This window comes from Capra hircus, chromosome 14 (genome assembly GCF_001704415.2).
Source record: "Capra hircus breed San Clemente chromosome 14, ASM170441v1, whole genome shotgun sequence".
NCBI classification, from domain to species: Eukaryota; Metazoa; Chordata; class Mammalia; order Artiodactyla; family Bovidae; genus Capra; species Capra hircus.
Window position 1 is genome coordinate 38,487,991 of NC_030821.1, and position 8,941 is coordinate 38,496,931.

General features: G+C 37.9%; 1 pseudogene; it reads left to right on the forward strand.

Moving 5' to 3' along the window:
• Nucleotides 6,930–7,228, forward strand: LOC102183160 (annotated as a pseudogene).

Here is an 8,941-nt window from a genome sequence, read left to right on the forward strand (position 1 = left end):
CCACCCAATCCAGCATTCTTGCCTTGAGAATTCCAGGGACAGAGGAGCCTGGAGGACTACAGCCCACGGGGTTGCAAAGAGTTAGACATGACTGAGCACACACACACATATATACCACATCTTCTTAAGCCATCTTCTATTGATGGGCACTTGGGTTGTTATATCTTTTGTTACAGCTATTGTAAACAATGCTGGTATGAACATTGGGGTGTATGAATCTTTTTGAATTAGAGTTTTCATTTTTTTCTGGATATATACCTGGAAGTGGGATTGCTTAGTCATATGGTAACTCTATTCTCAATATTTTAGGGAACAATCATACTGTTCTCTATAGTGGCTGTACCAATCTACATTCCCACCAACAGTGTAGAAGTTTCCCTTTTCTCCACACCCTCTCAAGCATTTATTATTTGTACTTTTTGATGATCGCCATTCTAATCAGTGTGAAGTGATACCTCATTGTGGTTTTGATTTGCATTTCTCTAATAAGCTGCATTTAAATCAATAAAATTAGAACACTACTTCACCCCATATACAAAAATAAGCTCAAAATGGTTTTAAAGAACTAAAGATAAGACAGGACACCATAAAACTCCTAGAAGAGATCACAGGCAAAACAAACCATCCTCTGACATAAATTATAGCAATATTTTTATAGATCAATTTCCCAAGGCAAAAGAAATAAAAGTAAAAATAAATAAATGTGGGACTTCCCCAGGGGCACAGGTTCAATGCCTGGTTGGGGTAACTAAGATCCTGGTATGGCAAAAAAAAAAAAAAAAAACCCTGCAAAATACCAAATGAGACCTAATCAAACTTAAAAATGTTTACACAGCAAAGGAAACCGTGAACAAAACTAAAAGACAACCTACAGACTGGAAGAAAATATTTGCCAATGATGCTGCTGACAAAAGGTTAATATCCAAAGTAGACAAGCAACTCCTACAATCCAATATTAATAAAATAAACAGCCTAATCAAAAAAGGAACAATAGATAGAGGATCTAAAAAGATATTTTCCCCAAAGTATACACACAGGTAGCCAACAGGCACATGAAAAGATGATTCTATATTTATCAAACAACGCAAGCCTAAGCAAAACACGCCTTGGAAGCTCTGTGAAGCCAATGGCCTTCCTCATATCTTCAATCCTAATTTAGATTCTCTACAACTATCAGTGAAAGAGCCAACACTAACAAAGTTAAAATACCCTCTCAAAGACTTTGTGAAGACTGCTACAGGCAACATCATGTCCTCTCAAGGCCACAAACACAATGCCAATGAGCCAAGAGGGGGACAATGATAGGGTGGAGCAGGGTAGAGGGAGCCACCCCGAAATGGAAAGCATAAGCCAGAACTTAGCACTTCTCTGTTTTTATGTAAAATCCTCACATTTTTTATGTTGATTCATTTTTTTCCTCTAAAACTCCTGAATTGTAACTAAAATTGCACCTCTGAAGCCAAAACCTTTGCATTCTGAAGTCTAGAGTCTCCTCCATTCTGTAAATCAATGAAATTCTGGCTCTCTTGCAAGAGTTCCGTATCAGCCTATGGAATATACTTAGGAAAATAATTCCAATCTAGGGATATACTTTTCTATAAAACAAAATTGCAAGAACTAGAAAGGCTCTCTTGGGAAAGAGTGATGGAGAGAGGAAAAGCATCAGTCCTCATTTTTGTGCTGTGCTAAGCTTAACAGCAAAGGGACTATAACAATTCCATCTACAAAACTGATATAAAAAATGAATATCAGGAAAGTGTATGTCTTTCTTCATATGAAGCATTTCAGTAACCTGTCTCAGATGCACACCTTATGGCACTACCCTATTTGTTACCCATCAGTAGCTCCCCATTTCTTACAGAGCCAAACCTGACCTCCCTAGCGTGGTATACAGGGCCGTTCCTCTATAAGCATGTGGGCCTTGCCCCATCTTCCCAGGCTCTCTCAGTTAATTGTACTTTGTATTTAGTTGAGTTAATCCTTACATATAATGAAATGGAAAAATCTTACATGCACAATTCAAGGAGTTTTGAAAAATGAAACCAACCTATGTAACCAACTTCCTGTGATGATATAGAACGTTCCATCACCCCACCGGTAAAATTTTAAACACTGACAATACCAGTGCTGGTGCATGTGGAATAACTGGAACTCTTCTACGTTGCTGGTGGGCACATAAAGTGCTGCAAACGTTTTGAAAAACTTTCAAAATAATTACAAAAGAAACTCAGAAATGCAAGAGACCTGGGTTCTATCCCTGGGTTGGGAAGATCCCCTGGAGAAGGGAATGGCTACCCACTCCAGTATTCTTGCCTGGAAAATTCCATGGATAGAGGAGCCAGGTGGGTGACAGTCCATGATGTCACAAAGAGCTGGACACGACTGAGTGACAATATCCTACATGCTCTAATTTCCATCTCTAAAGATTAGTTTGGCCTGTTCTTGAACTTCATATAAGAAGAATCATACTCTGTGTACTCTTTTGCCCCTGACTTCCATGTTCTCCTATATTTCAATGATTCTTTTTTTTAATCACTAAGGAGTACCATATTGTATAAATATACTACAATTTTTTAATCCATTGTTCTTCTGATGGGCATTTGATTTGTTTCCATGGTTTGGCTACTATGAATAAAGCTACTGGGAACATTCTTAGGCAAGTATTTCATTGGTCATTTGCTCATATTTTCCTTGAATAAACGAACACCTAGGGGTAGAACTTTTGGGCTTCTTTTGTAACAATTTTGAAATGGTTTTGAAAGTGTTTGAAGCAGTTTATGTGTCCATCAGCGACATAGAAGAGTTCCGGTTATTCCACATGCAACAGCATTTGGTGTTGTCAGTGTTTAAAATTTTAGTTACTTTATGGGTGTGAAATGGAATCCAGAAATAAATCCACTGTGGTTTTATTTTGTGTTTCTCGGATGACTACTACCATTCAAGATTTTCTCATGTGTTTACTGACCATTTGTAATCTTCTTTTGTGAAGTGCCTGTTTAAGACTTGCCCATATACTCATTGGCTTGTCTTTTTATTATTGGTTTAATAGTTCCTTATGTGTTCTGGATACAAGATTTTTGTTAATCTTTAGTTGGTTGCCTTTTCATTTACTTAAGTCATTTCTTGAGGGGCAAAATATCAGTTTAAATTTTTGATACATTTAATCATTATTTAATATTTAGTAGAGGGGTTTTTTTTGTACGTTTCCTAAGAAATCTGCTTATTCACATTTGAAAAATATCCTCCTATATTTCTTTCTTGGGTTTTAGCTTTTACATTCAGGTCTAGAATTTATCTTGAATTAATTTCAGTATGTAGTGTGATGTAGGGACCATAGTCCAATTTTTTCGTGTGTTTATTCAGTTATTTCAGCAGAATTTGTTGAAAATATTTTCTTTTCCCATTGAAATAGTACATTTATAAAAATCAATTGACTATATAAGTGTGGGTCTTTTCTGGATGCTATTCTGCTTCATTGAGCTGTGTTAAGTATCCTTGTCTATGCCAACGCCACACTGTCTTGATTACTGTAGCCTTAAATTAAGTCTTGAAATACAATTGTGTGAGCATTCCAACATTGGACTTTATTTTCAGAATTACTTTGGCTATTCTGGATCTTTTGCATTTCCATTTAAACTTAGAATATATCTGTCAGCATTACAGTACAGCCTGTTGGGACTGTGTGCACAGGTTCTAGAAATGAGTTTGGGGAATTGACATTTTTAGCCATATTGAGTCATTCCATTCAACAATAGAGTTTATCTTCCCATTTTTTGGATCTTTAATTTCTCTTTGCAATGTTTTACCCATAGTTTGTTAAGTATATTAAATGTTAAGCACTTAATATGCTTTATAAAATTTGGGGCTTCTCTGGTGCCTCAGTGGAAAGAATCCACCTGCCAGGTGGATTCTTGATCCTTGGGTCAGGAAGATCCCCTAGAGAAGGAAATGGCAACCCACTCCAGTATTCTTGCCTGGGAAATCCCAGGCACAGAGGAGCATGTTGGGCTGTTAGTCCCTGGGGTTGCAAAGAGTTGGACACAACTTAGCAACTAAATAAAAACAAAATATAATTTTAAATATTTTCAAATTCCAATTGTCCAAGTTAGTGTCTAGAAACACATGTGATTTTTGTATATTGACCATGTATCCTACAACCTGGCTAAATTTATTTATTAGTTTTAAAAGCTTCTGGCAACCCCCTTAGGATTTTCTCTGTGCATGACCATGTTATTTGTGAATGAAGATAGTTTTCTTTCTTTCCAGTCTGCATGTATTCTACTTATTTTTGTTGTATTATTGCATCTTGTATAATGTGGTGAGACTGAACATCCTTCCTTGCCTCGTCTTGATCTTAGAGGGAGACAATTCAGTTTTTCAGTATTAAATATGGTGTAGCTAAGAATGCCCTTTATCAAAATCAGGAAACCCCCCTCTGTTTCTCACAAGTTTTTATCAAGAATAAATGTTGAATTTTGTAAAACTCTTTTTATGCATATTTTGAGATGTGTGTATAGTTTTTCTAATACAGTAGACAACATTGATCTTTCCAACGTAAACCCGTGAGGTAAAACCAACTTGATCATTCTGTCTCATCTTTCCAGCCCTCTCTCTCTTTTTGGTGAAGATTTATTTCATTTTTTCTTCACCGGGTCTTCATTGCTGCACTTGGGCTTTCTCCAGTTGCAGCTGGTGGGGGTACTCTCTAGTTGTGGTGGACGGCTTTTCATTGTGCTGGCTTCTCTTGTTGAGCACAGGTTCTAGGACAAGTGGGCTTCAATAGTGGCAGCATATGGTCTCAGCAGTTGCGGCTCCCAGACTCTAGAGCTCGGGCTCAGCAGTTGTGACACACTAGCTTTGTAGCTCCACGATACGTGGGATCTTCCTGGAGAAGGGTTCAAACCCATGTTCCCTGCATTGCAAGGAAGATTCTTACCCACTGGACCACAAGGGAAGTCCCTGGTATTCTCTCTTTAATGTCTATATTGGCAATTTGTGTTTTCTTTTCTCTTGATCAATCTAGTTCTTTGTAAATGTTATTAATTTTTTTCAAAGAATCAAATTTTGGCTTTGTAAGTTTCTCTATATTTGTGTTTTTATTTTCTTGTTTTTGCTTTTATATTTATGTCCTCTTTCCCCTATCTTAAATTGAATTTTCTGTTCATTTTCCTTGTTTCTTAATGTGGAAACTTTAGACTTAAAACATCTTTGTCTTATAAGGATTTCAAGCTACAGATTTTGTTCCAAACACTGTTTTAATATATAACACAGACTTCGTTTGTGTTTTTCTTATTCAGTTCAGAATAGTTTTTAATGTTCTTCGGGATTCATTTTTTGATGCAGGTGTTTGTTATTTAGAAGTGTGCTGTTTAATTTCCACATATTTGAAACCCTTTAGGATTGCTTATTATTGATTTCTAACTATTTTAGCCATCAGAAAAACACTGTGTAAGATTTCAGTCTTTTGAAATTAATTGAGATTTGTTTCATGGCTCAGCCTTAAACTTTTTTAAAAGAGAAATAAGCACAGTTCCATAATTTTTAATTAATGAATGAACTTTTTGCTGTGCTGGATCTTCATTGCAGCCGCAGACTTTCTCTAGTTTTGGTAGTTGGGGTCTACTCTTCCTTACAGTGCAAGGACTTACTGTGGTGGCTTCTCTCATTGTGGAGCACAGGCTCTAAGTGTACGCGCTTCAGTCGTTGCAGCTTGAGAGCTCGAGAGCACAGTCTCGGTAGTTGGGTGCACGGGCTTAGTTGCTGCATGGTATGTGGGATCTTCCCTGACCAGGGACTGAACACATATCCCCTGCATTGGCAGGCAGATTCTTATCCACTGCGCCACCAGGGAAGTCCCTCAGGCCTAAAAGTTTTAAAAATTACAGTAAGACTTTACCACTAAGCCATTGAACTACTTGTGTGATAGGTCAAGATATTTTGCTTCTATTCCTGGCAAGAATTCTTGGAACTAACAATTGTTAAGTCCCCAACAGCAATGAAATTCGCCACTGACACTGCAATAACACACGCAGTAGATTTCAGGAACACAATAGAGTCACATATTTTCTGCAAACTAGCTTCTGATGAACAATGTACAACCTTCCCTTTTCACAAGCCTTGTACATTTGTCCAGCTGAGCCTTTTCCTGTGGCATATACATTTTTTACCATCATCAGTTGTCACACATCATAGCAGATTCTACTTCAGGTTGTGCTGAATTTGTATTTCTCAACTTCTGTCTCACCTCTGCTCTTTTCCACACATACTCTTCACAGAGGTTAATACTTTGGTCACCTCAAACTCTGTTTGGACTCCTCAAATAACCAATCATTGAGGAGGATCAGTAGCATCTGTCAGCTCATCAAGAGCCAAGGAAAACAATGCAAACATCTTTTGTCTTGTTTTTAGATTGACTATTGAGTACTGCTCCCCAGGCCCTCAAGCAACTGTTCTCACTAAGCGGCTAATAGTCTTAAACATGTTTATTTTTATGTACAGATTTCTTCAGCTGTTGAAATCAAGCACAATTTAATTAACTTGTATTGGTAAATGGCTTTCTGCTTGAATAACAAATCACTCTGAAACTCACTTTGATTGCAGCCCCATTTTCATTCTTTTATTTTTGTGTAGAAATTTTGCTGTGATGAGATATTCGGTGTTAAATTAAAATTATCTACTTTCTGATTGTGACTTTCCTGTGAATTAAAATATTGTTATGAAGGCTTGGTCTGGTAATGCCTATATATATTGTATTCTTGTAGCACAGCTATCACATCCTTGTATAATATACAAAATTTTTTGCCATATAATAACAAAATCATCCATACTCCACTTTGCCTTAAAATGTGATATTCAAAATCTCCTTTTCACTTCCAGATAGGTGACAATCAGGCAGCCAGTTGGGGTGGCGGACTTTCTGTCCTAGAACCATGGCCCAGTTTGTCCGTAACGTTGCAGAGAAGGTCCCAACTCTGGTCAATGCTCCTGTGACTTACTTCCAAGCTTCAGCTGACCACATTTTGGCACTATGCCAAGGTTGAGCTGGTTCCTCCAACCCCTGCTGAGATCCCTACAGCTATTTAGGCTTGAAAAAATAATCAACAGTGCTCAAACTGGTAGCTTCAAACAGCTCACAGTTAAGGAAGTCCTACTGAATGGTTTGGTGGTGACTGAGGTGTGGATGTGGTTTTACATTGGCAAGATCATATATTTTAGGCAAGCATGGTGATGGACAGGGAGGCCTGGTGTGCTGAAACTCATGCGGTCGCGAAGAGTCGGACACGACTGAGCGACTGAACTGAACTGAACTGAACTGAACTGATGGCATCTTTGGCTATGATGTTTGAAGATTGATTTTTGACATGTGATTATATTTGCTATATTATTCAAGTGTTCTTGGACCATGTACAAGCGTACTGCTATTTGGATAAAATAAGATGGGCTTCCCTGGTTCAGACGGTAAGGAATCTGCCAGCAATGAGGGAGACCTGGGTATAATCCCTGGGTGGGGAAGATCCCCTGGAGGAGAGAATGGCTACCCACTCCCATATTCTTGCCTGAAGAATTCTGTGGACAGAGGAGCCTGGTGGGTTATGGTCTATGGGTTGCAAAGAGTAGGACATGACTGAGCGACTAACACTTTCACTTTCAAGACAGTATGCCAGAAAAGAAACCAACAACCTACTCTTCTTGTTTTGACATGATAGGTATGCTCTGGTAATAAATATAAATGTCTTGGTAAATTCTAAAGGAAATCAATCCTGAATATTCACTGGAAGGACTGATGCTGAGGCTGAAGCTCCAATACTTTTGCCACCCGATGAGAAGAGCCTACTCACTGGAAAAGACCGTGATGCTGGGAAAGATTGAAGGCAGGAGGAGAAGGGGATGACAGAGGATGAGATGGCTGGATGGCATCACCGACTCAATGGGCATGAGTTTGAGTTGGACATGACTGAGCCACTGAACAACGAGCAACAACAATATTAATATGTGCTACACTCAAATGCTGTAGAGTTATAAGTGCATCGCGTAAATTATCATGCACTGGGCAGCAATGACAGCGTTTCATGCACCCTCTGTTTCAATTACTCAGCTCTGCAGTCATCACGTGAAAGCAACTATATATAGTATATAAACAAGTGAGTATGTCTGCCTTCCAATATGACTGTATTTATGGACACTAAAATTTGAATTTCATATAATTTTCATACCCCATAAAATATTCTTCTTGTGGTTGTTTTCCAAACATTTTAAAGTGTTGTAAAACCCATTTTTAGCTCACAGGCCATAAACACTAGATGACTGGCCATATTTGGCCTATGGGTCAGTTTGTCAACCCCTGTTCTATAGCAATCCTGAATCATTTACAGTCTTCTTTCCCTGCCTTTGTACATTCTGAATCCCTCTCACTTGAATCTTCCTCCTCTCTACGTTTTCCTGATGTCATTTTCCAAGACACCAATAAATCATCACCTACTGTATTTTTTATATGATTCAACAACTGTAGCTTCCATGTAATTCTGTGGTTACATTACTAAGTCCAGAAGTACATATCAAAGAGCAAGAATCTGTTACTTCACTCTTCCATAAGTCACATTAAAGTAAGTCTGTTATTTCATTTTGTTTTGTTTTAAATAATTAACTAAAAGTTGGCCTGAGAGGACATATGAGGATTGTGGCATCAGCGAGAAAGTACAGAAGAATATCATTTGTACCTAAAGATTGTTATGAGAATTAAACAGCATCTAAAATGAACATTCTAAGCATAGAGAAGGCTGGTAATAAAACTAAGTTTCTTCTTTCTTTCCTCCTCTGAAGATGTTTGATTTTAAGAGCAAATGGTAAATGGCCAATGGCCATGCTCAGACCACAAACAAAATTCAATTGCTGTGCAGTAAATGTGCATAGATTTTCTTATGCTGGTATCATCTTTATCACC